At 37.9% G+C, this 16428-nt stretch overlaps 1 protein-coding gene and 1 pseudogene across 1 annotated transcript in view; one reads left to right on the forward strand and one right to left on the reverse strand.

Annotated features, from left to right (window-relative positions):
- Positions 1 to 16428, reverse strand: part of Nrg1 (neuregulin 1) — a 1010326-nt gene that overhangs the window by 525238 nt on the left and 468660 nt on the right. The gene's annotated exons all lie outside the window — the stretch shown is intronic.
- Positions 13977 to 14501, forward strand: LOC114095816 (S-phase kinase-associated protein 1 pseudogene; annotated as a pseudogene).

The raw sequence follows: 16428 nt of genomic DNA on the forward strand, positions 1-16428 counted from the left end.
CTTACATATAATCAATTTTCAATGTGAATCAGGAATATAATTAAGTCGCAAGGCAATAATTATAGTAAGCTCTAGGTATTCAAGTCCACAGATAGAGCTAAACTGTTTTTAAAAGGCTTTGCTACAAGAATCTGGAGCCAGGTGTAGTGGTGCATGCCTGTAACCCCAGCAGCTTGGGAGACTGAGGCAGGAGGATTGCAAGTTCAAAATCAGCTTCAGAAACACAGAGAGGCCCTAAGCAACTCAGCAAGACCTGTCTCTAAATATATATCAAATGTGGTTAAGCACCTCTGGGTTCTGGGTTCAATCCCTGGTACAAAAAAGAAATTGAATTTGGAAATTACTCACCAGAGAAGTTAAGGATTCATCTGACTATACTAGTGTTTATAAATGGAGGCTTTCTATAAAATCTAATTTTAAAAGTCTTGCATATCTTCACCTGGTTTTAATGCATCTTAATAATATGGACACAGGAAATTTAATTACAGTTGAAAGCAGTGCCACACTAATGCCACCTGCTCATTCGGGGGGTGTCCATGAGTACTATGGCAATAGCACCAACCCAGACTTAGAGCCCTACTGCTTTCACATATTTGATGGTGTGCATGTGTGTGTGATGTGTACCTTCAAGATGAAGATGTTAACTTATTTCACTTAATGGTTAAGGGCCTGGACTCTAGAGTCAAACTCCAGCCCACAATAACTACTGGTATGACTTTGAGCAAGTTTCTAAGAATCACTTGATTGTCAGTTTCCTGAACTGAAGAATGAAGATAACAGTGATGATTCATCTCATGAATGAGGTGAGAGTGAATGAAAATGATCTCTGGGGAAGCGCTTGGAAGGTTCCAAATAACACAATACATACTCATTAAATATTCCTCAGTCTGCATATTTGAATGTTTTTGTTTTATCTTGACCCTTTAAATGAATCAGGCAGACTCACAGAGGTGAGCAGGGACCTGAATAGAAGGTGCTGCAGATATCTGAGTGTTGCTTACAAATTTCTCCCAGGCATCCTTCTTTATCCCATTATTTCTCTCTATTTGTTATTTACAGAATGTTTCATAGGGAAGGAAACACAGTGTTTTCCTCAGCCAGACTCATATACTTATTTACCTGCCCTAAGAATCTTCTTAGGACATTTCTTCTCATTAAGACAGTAGAGAAAATGAATTCTTTTCAGAATATCTAATGTATTAGTCAAAATCACTGCTCTTCTATTACTCTGCTCCATTCCAACATATCATGAAAAAGTTGATTTCTAAAAATATATGTTACTTGAATCATAATTATAACAAAGGGTGATTCATTCCATTATGATTAATATGACTATTATAATAAGATTACTCAGATTAATTTACCTCAACCATTATGATAATGTTAAGACATTTCGGTAAAGGACATTATGTAATGTATTCTATTGTTCTAACTATTACATATATTCTACATTTTTATCAACCAAACATCCCTTTATTTTGAAATATGGGACAAATACATGAAAAAATAATTTTATTTCCAATTGCCACATAATTAGTGCTTTTGTTGTTATTTTAACCAATTGAAGTATTTAGAAGTTACAGTTTATAGTTCTATACAATCCTGGCTAAGCTACTTTTTTTTTTTTTTTTCTATTGCTAAAGGCCAGGCTGATTGGTGGATGATCACCTAGTGCTTCTATTGCTTGGTCAACTAAACAGTTGGCTCCCAGGAAGGCTTCTGTGTGTACCAGGTCTTCTTTTTCCTTACCACATGGGTGCTGGATGGCAGATGAAGTGGCAATGGCTTTCTATCTCACAGTCAGGCAGCACTGACTCCAGTCAAACTCCTGGCTGGAGGAGTAGGGTAGGTACCTAAGGTGATCTCTAGACGGATGGATTCAACAATCAGGATGGACATGACAGAGCTGCTTTTCTTGGGGTCTGAACCTCAGTACCCTAATTGTGCTCAGTTCCCCTTCCTTCACACTTGGCTCCCAACCCCTCCAGGAGGCTATCCTCCTAAGTTTCCTCTTTTCCAAGCCTTTCATGTCAGGAATAACTGGAATATTTATATGTGTATACGTTGGAAAGGGAGCAGGAATAGAGGACTAACTTCTTATCAATTTATTTTCTCTGAATGTCCATTCAGTGTCATATGTATGTGTGTTGGAGTGGTAGAGGGGCTTTTCTATTTTTTCCTAGCCTGATCAGTCTGTTTTACTCAGGGAAATGTTTATTTCTGCCAGTGAACTTATGATGGCCAGTTTAAAGGGAGCCCTGCTTGGTGATCTGTTTTGAAGTGAAACGTGTATATTACCTTAACTGAACAAACAAGAGGAGAAAAACACAACTATATTTTGTTTGAGAAAATTCTCATTGACAGGCTGACAGACCTTTTTTACGTTTTTTTTTTTTTTGTTGTTGTTGTTGTTTAAAATTCCTCATCTTTGGTAGGGAACACAATAGCCTCAAAATGGCTGAATAAGGAGTGTTTAAAAGTTCCCCGACAGTCAGAGCATCAGATTCCTGTACCACCCCTCGTTCTGAAGGGGTGACCCACTGAGACCCTCATTTGTAAGTTAGGAGGCATCTAACAGGAGCTGGGTGCCACAAAAGAGGAACTGGCTACTGTCAGCTATGACCATGCAGGGAGTCAGTAGGGACAGTGAATGCCTACAGATCCCCCTTCATCCTACAAACCTCTTCCAGTCCCTTTCTTTGGGCTAAGCTCCTTGAAGATGGAGATCCAGGAAATCCTGATAACCAAGCTCATGTCAGTGTATAAGGAAGAACAAATGGAGAATAATCAGCATATAAATAAAATTTTTTAAGAAATAAGCCATATAGTTTTTTGTTCAATTGATAATTATTTTAAAAGCAAAGTTCAAATTTGGCCTATGGGGAGTATTTCCTAGGTTTTTTTGATTTATCTCTTTTTGGAATTTATGGAGATCTACAAATCTCTATAAGTTGGTTTGTCTTGGTATTTCTTTTGGGGAGAGCAGGGGAGGGATTGAACCCAGGGTGTTAAACCACTGATCAGCATTCTCAGCTCTTTTAAATTTTCTTTAATTTTGAGACAGGGTCTCGCTAAGTTGCTTAGGGCCTTGCTAAGCTGCGGAAGCTGGCTTTGAACTTAGGGTCCTCCTGCCTCAACCTCCCACACATCTGGAATTACAGGTGTATATCACCAAACCTGGCTGGGTATTTCCTTTTATACATAGGAAGAAATGAAGTTTAAATTTAACATTTGAAATATTTCTTTTTGCAGTATGTGGAGGGTTGGTTGAGGGCTACATTAATCACTAGTCATTTTAGATATAATTGTGTTGCACCTTACAAATATCATTAACCCCATATCTGAGCACTTAAAAACTTCTGACCTTCCTGGTCCAGCAGGCACATCAATGCTCATCAATTTCATTCTTTAAACACTAAATTTTGCTTTCCATGCTTCCAACCCTGTAGGTTTTTTCTCTTCATTCATTAAGTTCCTCATTTAGTTGACAGAATTTAATAGTGTACCTACGATGTGTCAGATACAGTAAGCACAATAGTAACAGAAAAATAGACATGGTATTGCTATTGGGATAGCAAAAGAGACATGGCATTATAGATTTTACAATCTAATGAGGGAGGAGATATTTAAATATAATTTGAAAAGTATTGCATGAGCAAATGGAAAACTATGATAATGACAAGTGCAATAACACCAACGATAAAGAGTATGAGAACATACGATAGAGGGAAATGACCTGAGGAGGTCAGAGAAAGCTTCTCTGGGAACACAGATTAGTATGAAATCAGAAGAAAGGGCATTATCTAGGTGACTGCTGGGAGAGTACTATAAACACAGGGACCTGCAAAGCCTGTTTCCCAAGAGAAGGTGGAAAGAGGAGCAGCTAAGAGGTTGGAGGGATGTATGTTCTGTGAGTCAAGGGCCAGGAACCACCTATTTAGTATTGTATACATTTGGGATTTTACTTTAAGATCAAGAGAAAATCATTAGGGAAGTTCAGGCAGTAAGGATACATGATCAAAGACAACATCTGAAATAGTCCTTTGAATGCCTGCTGGAATTTTGTAGTTCAGGTGAGGGGTGATGGCAGCTTAGACTAGGATATGGCAAAAGAGAAAAGGGAAGTGGATGAATTTGAAAGCCCCCAGGGAGATAAAACTGGTATGAACTGGGTGAGTCATTGGAGGTGAAAGGAAGAACTCAAAAAGTGGTAAATTTTTATCTTGCATGAGTAAAATGGTGAGGGGTTAAGTATTGAGACAGAAGACACTAGAACAGGATTGACAAGAAAGAGGCAGAAAACACAGTCACCTACAAAGCTCCATACCATAGAAATTTAACAGCTATAAAAACTAATGTAAAAGATCTGATGGGGCTGAGAGTGTAGTGCAGGAGTAGAGGGCAGGCTCAGCATGAAGAAATCCCTGGGTTCCAGCCCCAGCACCATGAACACAAAGATACATTAAAAAGAAAGAGGAATGAAAATCAATACGGTGTCTTCTAACATGACCAAAGTCAGGCACACTGCCTAGTGGTATGGCCACTGTATTACTTTAGCTTTAGTGACTAATTAAATGTCTATAGATATAAAATATTTAATGTAATTTCTAAAGATTTCCACTTTAATGCAGGATCATTTAGTATCTCTGTGCTAGGAAAACAAGAGAATGTGTTATTTTTTCCTCTGCACTTAGAAAAATTGAGATTTATGGCAGTTAATAACTTGGCCAAGGTTCTTTACTCTGAATCAGCAGAAAAGTGAAGGGGGGGCGAAAATCAAGATTCAAAGTGCTGGAAGGAAATGTAGAGATCAGCTGACCTAGCCTCTTGATGGACCAGGGGTAGAAATTTTTGTCCCAAGTCTGACAGGTAGGTAGTAACAGATTTGAGACAAACCTAGGTGTCGTAAGTCTTAGTCCTGCTTTTTAAATTTTTTTTTTATTTTTATTTTTTAACTCCAGCACATTTACTAACTTTCAAGTGAATATTCCATTGCTCAATGATTTGGCTTTTCCCAGTAGCCAAAGACCCTTTTTTGAAAACTGTGGATTGCAGAAAGTACTGTGGAGCAATTTAGCCCCAAACATGTTGGGTGAAAATGTAAACTGATGTGAATTTTGGCAAGTTGATGCACAGCACATATGAGAACAATTACAATCCCTTGCGATCTCAGTTCTTCATCTATAAAATGTGATAGTTGTGAATAATTATATTCTTGCTCCATGGAATTATGGTTCTCTGTATGAGTCCTCCAACGTCCAGGTATTCTTGTTGGACTTAGGAAAACAGCTTCCCCCTTTCATTGTTTGGAATATGCTTCCTGATGAAAGGGGATATGTGCTGGTTTTTATCATGGAACATATTTTCATGTTTAAACTCCAGAGAAAGTGAGAGGAAAGCATAAAACAGGAAGCATCTGTATTTTTAACTGGCAGAGCAAGTGGAATTTGATGTGACTTCAACATTTTTCACTGCCTTGTATTAACAGATGGCTAGAATTCAAAAGTGGTTTACATTTAAAAAAAATGGGTGGAAATTGGGAAGAGGGCCTTGTGGAGAAAGGAAGGGAGAGAAGATGAGATCAGAAAAGGAGGGAAGGAGGGAGAAAAGAGGAAGAGGGGGAGGAAGAAAGCAAGAATGGGTGAAAGGAAGTAGGAATGGGATGGGAAGGAGAGAAGCAGGAAGCATATGAGTACCATCAGGTTCTCATGTCACTATATCCAGACGTAGAAGGATAGGGGGAGAGAGGGAGGAGTAGGGAGGAAGAATGAAGGAGAGAGATTACAGCATTGCCCCACCTTGCCCAAAATGACTTAGAGATAGGGCACTTGGTTCAGAGCTTGCCCAACTACTTGGAAGTCTTTGAGTTTTCTTCTGCTGGTTGCTGCTTGAACACCTTAACTTATTATTTTTTTTTTAAGAGAGAGAGAGAGAGAGAATTTTAATATTTATTTTTTAGTTTGTATGTGGTGCTGAGGACACAACATCTTTGTTTGTATGTGGTGCTGAGGATCGAACCTGGGCCTCACGCATGCCAGGCGAGCGCACTACCACTTGAGCCACATCCCCAGCCCAACCCTAACTTATTTATATAGATATCCATCTTCCTCATCAGAGACAAAAAGCAGACAAGAGAGAACTTGCAGAGAGCTTCAGAAGACTACAGCTTCACCAAAGGACTTTCTTGCTGTTTTCCTGAAATTATGGATTGGGTTGGACTTGTTCCCAAAGACTGGACCAAAGTATGTCATTTATATTATGCTGACTTAGAGAAAGCTCAACAGTCAGTGTGACTATCTGACCCGAGAACTAAGCAGTTTCTGAATTATACACCCTGAGTTTTCAGACCACCAATGGTCTTCTGGTTCTTGTGCTTAAACTATTTTTTAGGCTTATTTTTATAACCAATGAAGAATACTATTGTCCATTTCTTTCCTAGTGTACTCATAGTTTCTGAAGTTTTCCAACCATAAGATTATCTGAGATGCCAGAAATGCATGGAAATTCAAACCCAAGTAAGAATGTTTTAAAGATTTTCATTGGAGTTCTGAATTCCAAAACAAATAGTACACAATATTTTTGCTGTTAATGAGAGAATTTCAGGGAGATTCTAGTTGTCATGCATCTAATACATACTGTCTTTGTACACCAATGATTCCCTTGAATTAGGGTGGTGACATCAGCTGGTAAGGTGGCCAGAGCTCCCTTTTCCCTCATCTTTGTCCTCAATAGCCCAACTTGGCCTCTACCTCTTTCTCTGTGTTCTTTCTGTACTTGGCCTTGCTTCTCTTGATAATCAATGGTTCCTTCTAGGGTACATCACAGCAGGGAAAGCTGTCAATAGTGAAAAGAGAGGTAAAGGGCTGTCCGTGCTGGGGTTGCTTCTTTCCCCCCACCTATGGAGCTGGCTGTGAGCTGGTCCCTGCACCGTCCCCTACCTTTACCCATCTCTCCCCACCTCCTTCCCTCCAGCATCACACATCTCTTCTACCTGTACTTTTGATCCCCATTGATCAAATCCCCCAAATGCTCATCCCTGCTTTGATTTTACTTCAGACACTTAATGTAGTCAGCATTAGAACTCTGCCCTTTCCACTTTCCCATTTGGATTCTAAGAAGGGAGGAAAGAGAATGCACCAGAGCCCACTTCATACCTCAGCAGCTTATCATTGTTGATAGAAGACATATTCATTTATTCCAAGGAGTAGAAAAAGGTTCTTTCCCAGTGGACAATAAAGGGGAAATATGGTTTAAAAGCAATGGATTGAGTCAGTTGATTAAAGAGCAGGCTGGATTTTGTTGGGACTAATATTTGAAAAGTTGGTGGCTTGGATATGTATCAAAATGCCAGTGGGTTTTGGGGAATAATGTGTCCATCCCTGTTCTTCACTTCTCCTTTCCACCCATCTGAGAAGAAAAAGGAAAAAGAAACAGACAAAAAAACCAAAGGGGAAAAAAAAAAACAACACTCCTGCCCCACTGTAGAGTCTGCATTGCTCAATTTTTAGAATTAGGACAACCCCATGGCTCTCACTCTCCATTAACGCTTGACAAAAATATAGTATAGTGTCTCCCAAAGAATTATTATTATATATAATTATTAGTATCCACTACCCTATGGGCTTCTTAACTTGGGTTCCTGGGTAAGTTTAGGCTCCTGTTCCCCTTAAAATTGCAAACTAATTTCTGTGTGTATGTATGTATCATAGCAGACAAATTTATTTAGACAGAAGCCTCATGTATCTTTATTTAATTTTAAAAAAATGCCTTATTTGAAAGTGATAAGTTCACTTGCCTCACAAGTGTGTGTTTTTTGTGGAACCATTCACCAGTGGTTTTTAACCAGTTCAACACTCACTCTTTGGGACACTTATTCTGGATTCCAAACAACTCACTTAAAATCAACTTGTAACATATAGTATCTTATCAATTGGATGCTAACTATATTAATGGAAAGTATTGTGCATAAATTAATGTCTGGATTACATGCAGCAAAGTAGTTTACTATTTAAAGAAATTTTGTGGAAAACCATTTCTTGATCATTGATCTTCTTCTATATTATCTGATCTATAAGCATAGACAAGATATTCTTAAAACATAGTATTTACATGACTAAACCCAGGGCTTTGAGTCTTTTTCAGATATGTTTCTTAGATCTGTAAACTTCTCTTTAAAAATACAAGTTAATTTGAAATATATGGCAAAGCCATCAGGGTTTCTTCAAATAGAAGGACCATAAGTATTCTTTGCAGCTTGCAAATTTCCATTACCAACACACAAAGCAAAGAGCTATCTCCTTATAAACACATCAACTTTTAGATCACAGCATCTCCTTTTTAGCATTATTTAGCAATTTTTTTTCCTAATGGAATATCTGAACAGCACAGCTACAATTAAGATTGTTAAAGTGTGAAAAAAAAAATATTTGAATTGGGGAGCTCTCTGGACACAAAATAAATAGCTAAACTATAAACAATTAGCCTTCTTACATTTTGCTTCAATTAGCCTAACTCATGGATAAGGCCTTTATGGATTGGGTTAAGAATTTCTACCTCTCTCCTTTGTTAAGTACTTCTATTTTCCACATTGCAAACACTGCAGAGGTTTGGTGGATATATGTGGCCTTCATTGACCGTCTCTGGAATCCTTCCCAACACTGAAGTTCTCTGAATATTCAGTGGAGAAGCAAAGTCTTTAAGGTTTTGTTTTGTTTTGTTTTGTTTTCCACCTTTGAATTCTCTTAGCCATTCTCTCAGACGTTTGCCAGAACTTCCAACCAGGTATCTTCCAGATGTGTCAAGATATAATCTAATCTCTAATTCCTAGAAACTTCCCTGAGCTATGATCATGTCATTCTTTCCTTGTTTCTGGGTCATGTGCGGCTCTTTTCAGGTCTACTTTTACTTCTGCACCAGCTGTCTTGATGCTGGTTGACATGCATTCCCTATCATATATTCACCCCTTACCTATTACTAAGCTAAGGGACTATACTTTCTAGCAAGTTCCCAGTTTATTTTATTTTTTTCTATTTCTGGCCCCCATGAAGTTTACAGCTGGAAAAATGACAAAAATAACACAGTACATCCCATCTTCCACATTAACACAAATCACCAAAGTAGGTTGACAACGAGTGGCATTTTGAAAGTACACAAAAAAATTCTAACTTGTTTCATTTTTACCACCAGAAAACAATTTAGAGGACAATTTTCAATAAAGAGAGGGTGGGGCATTTCTTTATACATACTGTCCCTTTTAATTTAACATACACGGAATCTGAAGGTCTAGGTCCTGTATAACCTCAAAGGTACTGAGATGCTACAGAGCCGGAAGGCCATGTATATAAGTCTATTTGTGCTGCTTTACCAAAAGACCCTAGATTGGGTAATTTATACGTAATACAAGTTCTTTTCACTCAGTTATGAAGGCTGAGAAGGTCAAGGTCAAGGCACCATCAGATTCAGTGTCTGGTAAAGGCTTTCTCTCCGCTTCATAATGGCTTATATGACAGCTGGCACAAAAGCAAAAAACACTCAGGTGCTCCTTTCAACCTCTTTTATAGGAGCACTAATCCATTCATGAGAACAGAGGCCCCATGACTTAGTGACTTCCCAAAAGCCCCGTATCTTAGTGCTGTAATGCCACGTATTGGCATTGGCATTCCCACATATTAATATTGGAGGGACACATACTTTCAGATTGTAGCACCAAGGTTCTTTCCCCTCTTGCCAAACTTACTCTCAGTGAGAGATGTTTTCAAATTAAAATGTGTGTTTTCCACTGAATTGTGGCATTTATCACTCTAAAAGGCTTTCAACCTTTTGTTTGCTTCTTTTGTGCGCATAAAAATGAATAAAGATGCTGTCTGCAAATGCTGTGCAGCCTTTGTTACTCTGCGTTATTGTCATTTGTTTCGAGACTTATATTTGATATATAAGAATGCCTTCTTATAATTAAATGGATATGGTAAATAAAGCATTTTAATAAATTCAATCAATACATGTATAAGATTTTGTTTTTCAAAATCTCGTTCTTGCTGGTACTGCCAAGAAATCCAGCACTAGTAGATGAAAGAATTTTAAAGCTGAGCTCCATATTGATCAGTCCTTTTACTTAGTATTCCCCTTAAATTTTATGTTTCCAAAGAGGTTACAACTGTTCGTCATGTTTCTGTATGTCAACCCTGGTAGACAAAATATATGGCCAAATTCTATTTTCCAAATTGTGACACTGAGATATAGGGAAGGTAAATTTCTTCTATTCCAACTGACTGAAGAAAATTGTTTTAATTCATTTTTGCAGTGAGATAATTATATGAAGTTCTTGGTAACTTATGTCCATTTACCTTATTCTTGCTCCTTTTTCCTCTAAAATCAAAACAATCAGCAGATATGAACTGTCTCCTGTACTATGAGCTATGAAGATACAAACAAATATCTGAGCATTAAAGACTTTATAACTTACTTTTTAAAGAAAATACATATATCCTATAAAGAAACTTCAAGTGAGGCTGGGGATTTAGCTCAGAGGTAGAATGCTGGCCGGCATGAGTGAGGCACTGAGTTTCAGAAACTCCAAGAGAATCTGTATTAAATGACCTGTTCAGTACTATGGACATTGGGACAAGAAGGGCATGCCTTCAGGTTGAAGTGGTCAGAGAAGTCGCACTTTGAAGCTGATTCAGTTTGGGAAGGCATTCCAGACCAGGAGGCCTACAGAAGCATAGGCCAGATGCCCCAGTGCACATGTTTTATTCAGAAGACAGGGAAGGTACTAACTGAGATGGGAAAGAAATTTCAAGTACAGGAAATTGTCAGCATTTATTATAACATTGTAAATCAAACATAAAACAGGTGATTGAGTTCTGAGAAATGTGTAGTCCAAGCTTCTTAAAGATTAAGCCTTATCTTATTCTTTGTAATCCTTTATAACTGCCTATGACGCTTTTGCAACACTGAACACACAGAGTGACCAAAATTCTTCTCTTTAAAAGCAGGAAAATTTTTGTCACTCTCATCTTTATGAGAAAACAGAGGTTCACAAAGTCATTTGATTTACATCAATATAACTATTCCACCTAACTCTGTGATCAGTCCCCAAATATTTATCTTTTCCAAGTCTTTTCTCTTAATTACTATGCTATACAACACAGAGCTTCTGGGCTATGGTTCTGGACTCTACGACTTAATGTCTGTCAACACCTGGGCAAATTACTTAATAAATCCCCATCTGAGTTTCCTTATCTATGATTGCAATTGAAAATAGTAACACCTCCTGGAGTGCTGTGAAGAATCAATGAAATGGCATCTCTATATTACCTAGTCCTTTCTCCCCATGTCATCCACCTCTAAGATTTAAAGGCATAATCTACTAAATTTCTTCCAACAGTGATCACATGGTTTGATCTAACTCCACAAATCATTCAGCAGTGCTTGAAAATCCAAGTTAACGGAGGTGGTAAAGAGATCTCTATGAAACTCCCTTGAGGGCTTCACAGTTGGAAGAGTCTGATATGTGGCGCTAAGTTCTACCTCTGCCATTTCTCAGAGTGGTAGGATTATGGCAGATCAGTAAGTGTTCACACCCTGGGCACAGACTGTTTGGGTTTGAATCCTGGTTCAGCTCCATTATCAGTGTCCACCTGGATAAACAATTTAATCTACCTCTGCCTCAGTTTCCCCATCTGTGAAATGGGAATGCCAATATAGTATATTTGGTTATATTATAATAGTATTATATATCTATATATAGATGGTAATATTAATAATAGTATTATAGGGTTATTGTAAACTCTAAGCATATTAAGGTACCCAAACACTGTGCTCTGTATTCAAGAAATTTTAGCAGACATGGTTATTTATACATTATTATTGCTCACAATAAGCAAAACAACTTTGCTTTCACATTACAATAGACATTCACAGGCACTCATTTATTAAATCATTATTTTTATCCAGTGAGAATGGCTGAATAATGATTATTATCCCCATTTCTTGATAGTTTTATTTCTGGAGAGGGGTAAATTATTCATTATTATATAATTTTCCTCAAACAATATGGAGACATTTAAATAAAAACAGAAATAATGTTGAATCCCACTACCTAAAAGGAAACCACAGTTAGCAATTTGATAAATCCCCCTCAAACACCTGTCTCTTCCTGAGGGAGGGGAAGGCATATGTGTAGAAAGTTTTGTTATGGATGGGACCATATTAAATGCCTATTTAACAAGTATTAAGAGAATGCCAAGCTTGGCTCAGGGAATAGAGGCAGAACTAGGGGGACATGGATGGTTTGGAAAACACCTAGGAGTAAAAAGGACTTCATGATTGCTTAGGTACAGGAGATGAGGATGATTGGGGTGACAGAGATACAAGTTTTGCTTAGTGAAATAGGATTGGTTGGTGGGGCATTTATTTAGTAGAACAACACCATCCTACAATTTTTTAAATTCATTCATTAATACAATATGGTAATTTTCTACCAATCAATTACCAGTACATTATCACTTTTCAATGATGGCATTGTCTTTTCTTAGATGTATAGTTTCATATGCAATTTAGTTTATTTCTGTATTGACACATTATAAGTTATCTCTATATTTTCCACCATTTTCAACAAAGTTGTAGTGGATATCTTTATTCAATCAAGTACTTAGAATACATTTGTTATGTGTCCCCTTAAAGCTCCTATGTGAGACAGTGCAAGAAGGTTCAGAGGTGAAGTGTTTTGAGTTATAAGAGCTGTAATCCAATGAGTGAATTAATACCTTCATTGAGGTGAACTGAGAGGCTGGCCATGTGTGGCTGCAGGAGTTGGGTCCCTGGGGTCATGCCTTTGGAGTATATATTTTGTCCTGGCTAGTAGAGTCAGTCTTTCTCTCCCCGCCCTCCAACCCTTCTGCTTCTTGATCATCATGTCCTGGGCTGCTTTTCTCCACCACATTCTTTTGCCATCAGGTTCCGTCTCACCTTGAGCCCTCAGGAATATAATCAGCCATCTAGGGACTCTGACCTCTGAAACCCCTAAATAAACTTTTCCTCCTCTGATTGTTCTTGTCAGATCTTTTGGCCAAAGCATCAAAATAGCTGAATAAAACAAGATTCCAGGAAGGGGAAAGTACTTGGCCAAAGTGTGTTATTTTGATATACATTGCTAAATTTTGCTCCATAAAACCATACCAATTCATACTTCTACCAACAGAATAAGAGTGGCCATTCATCGGTAGCCATTTACCCTCTCAATAGCAATATTTTATTTTTTTTTCTTTTAACATTCTGTTTGAAAAATAGATGATGAAGTTTTAGAAAAGTAAATAACATGATATCAGATAGAGTAGTGAAATGTGAAAATTAAGTTTTTCTCATTGGCACCATGCTTGTTTTACTTAATTTATAATTTTTACCAATTAGTTTTCAATTTTTATGCAACATCCCTCAAAAGGTCAAAAAGTAAATAAGAAATCCAAACCCTTCATAAGTAGCACATCTTAGGTCTCAGCCCTACACCTGAAATTAAGAATAAATAACTCAGGCAAGCTGTAAATCCTTTAATAAGGAGCCCAATGGAATGATCTTTATTTAAGGGTCAGCACTGAATAGCCTGTCATTCAAACATATGTCATCTTCTTCTGGCTCTTTGCACTGAAATCTCTATCAAAACATTTTTTTCAGCCGGATGTGGTGAGCCACATCTGTAATCTCAGGGGCTCAGGAGGCTGAGGCAGGAGGGTCTCCATTCCAAAGCCAGCCTCAGCAAAAGAGAGGTGCTAAGAAATTCAGTGAGACCCTGTCTCTAAATAAAATACGAAATAGGGCTGCAGATGTGGCTCAGTGGTCCAGTGCCCCTGAGTTCAATCCCTGGTACCCCTAGCAAAAAAAAACCAAACATTTTTTTAGTGGCCTTGTCATCTGTATTTCTCTCATCCTTGTGTAGATGTCACCCTGCTCTTATCAGCTCCTTCCTGAGACTGAACCCCATGGCTTCCATTAAGTGGCAGAGTTCTGATGGAGAGAATATTTGAAGTTGATGTAGAAATGGTAAAAAACAACCTGTTGACTATTGACATGAGGTTGGAAGGGATGGGAAAGGATGATGAAGAAAGTGATGACCCAGTTTCTTTACCAAATGTTAATGCAGCAATATTTTAAAAGGCCATTCAGTGTTCTACCCACCATAAGAATGATGAGCTTCCTCCTGAGGATGATGAGAACAAAGAAAAGCAAACAGATGGGATCCCTGTTTAAGATCAAGAATTCCTGAAAGTTGAAGGAGGAATACTTTCTGAACTTATTCTGGCTGCAAACTACTCAGACATGACAGGTTTGCTAGATGTTACAGGCAAGACCCTTGTCACCATGATCAAGAGAAAACTCCTTGGGAGATTGACAAGACCTCTGATATCCAAAATAACTTTATTAAAGAGGAGGAATCCCACATACACAAAGAGAACTAGTGGTGTCCAGCGATACAAATCGTTGTGCTCAACACTGCAACACTGTGAGGACTGTTCTGGATACTAAATGCCCTGCTCTGTATGTAATTATCAATATTAGACAGACAACAAACAAGTGCAGCAGCAAATCAATTGTGTTAATCTAATATTCATCCTCATTGCACCTAGATTGACTACAGAATCCAACTCTATGGCTGAGATTCTCCTAATGTGAGTGAAAGTTTCCTTTTTCTTTACCCTGAATAAAACTGAACCATGGGTTCCCCAAAGAAAGTGGCATTTTGAACATTTCTTCTTTTTATAAAGCAATTTCTGCCTAGTTTATTGTCCAGTTGCCTTTAGTGGGCTTTTAAAAGTTGGCATCGTAAATAAAACAACTTTCAGAAAGTTTTCTGAAACCGAATTATCTAAATGTTATCTTCTGTTTAGAGTTAGAAACTGGAGAAAGGCTACTTGAAGTGAAAGTTCTTTGTGGGGTTATTAGGATGTTCACCTGCCTCCAAGAGTCCAGCAGTACCTGCTCTTGATTAGCCCGAATGCAGCAGGGTTCCCTTAACTGAACCTCAAGACTTCTGTTTAGAATCAATTAATATTGTTATTAATATTCTCCACTTGGAATATATTGCCTAGAGACACAGTCGCTAACCGATCACTTGGTGGTTTTGCAGGGCAGAAATGTAAATAGACAGTTTGCTAGCTTTTCCACTGAAAACACTTTTTTAAAAAAGACATTTATCTTTTGAGGGAATAATATATATCTGGAATTCCTTTTTTAAAATACAAAACAAAACCTGTTATGGTAACAAGCACATTAAAAGCACTTGTCATTGCGAAGTAATTTCATAACCTGATCACCTTCAGACCCCTTAAAAAAGGAAGCTCAGCCAGATCATGTGAGTTTACACCTAGGAAGAATTATATCCAGAAAGATGAGGTGAGAGAATTTATCCCAGGAAATCTCCACTTATTTCATAATATAGCACACAGGCTGCCAAGCATTCTAGAATGTTCAATATGGTTTAGTCACTTCCCAGAATGAGATCCAAATTCTTCACAAAAAGTGTAGGCCACCAGTTCTACTTCTTTCCTTGTATCCTTGTCCCAAACAGGGCCTCTCCTCTCATATAGTGCCTCTCCTCTTATAGGGCCTCTCCTCTTATAGGGCCTCTCCTCTTATAGGGCCTCTCCTCTTTTATACACACGTACTTTTAACTAAAGAGAATAACGTCCAGGTCCTAAGCCAGGGGCTTCTCTGCATGGCTTACAATGGATGTGTTCTAAAGTAGATGTCAGTGGCCAGAGTTGGACTGACTGCAGTGCTCATGAGACCATGGGTTTTTGTTCCTTTGGGACCAACTAATCTGTGTGTCCCCCCACTATGCCTCTGCCAAAATGTATGTCAAAAAAATTAAAAAGAAAAGAAAGAAGGGATCTGGGGAAGGAGAAGTGCAGAGGGGAGAAGGGAATTACTGGTACCTAACGTTTTGCTTTATGCCTTGCGAGGCATGTAATTTTTTGGTTAAATTGTCATAATAATCTCTCAATCTTTTTTCCTTCCCTTTCTTGCTCTTTTTTTTTGTCACACTTTTTTAATGGTGTTTTTCTTTTCTAGGACAATGTTTTGGAGAAAAGAAAAGCTCTTCTTTACAAATTAAGAGATTACTTCAAATAATAAGTATTTAAAGAAATGGTAAATTATACCATTTTAAAATTTTGTTCTAATTAGTTATATACCAGAGTAGAATACACTTTGACATTATACATAAATAGGGTGTAACTTCTCATTCTTCTGGTTGTGCATGATGTAGAATTACACTGGTTGTGTAGTCATACATGCACATAAGGTAATAACGTCCAATTCATTCCACTATCCTTCCGACCCCTTATTCCTTCCCCTCCTTTTAATCCTCTCTGCCTAATCCAAAATAACTCTATTCTTCCCTACCCCCTACCAGCTTATGGTGAATTAGCACTC

The sequence above is a fragment of the Marmota flaviventris genome, chromosome 3 (assembly GCF_047511675.1).
Source record: "Marmota flaviventris isolate mMarFla1 chromosome 3, mMarFla1.hap1, whole genome shotgun sequence".
NCBI lineage: Eukaryota > Metazoa > Chordata > Mammalia > Rodentia > Sciuridae > Marmota > Marmota flaviventris.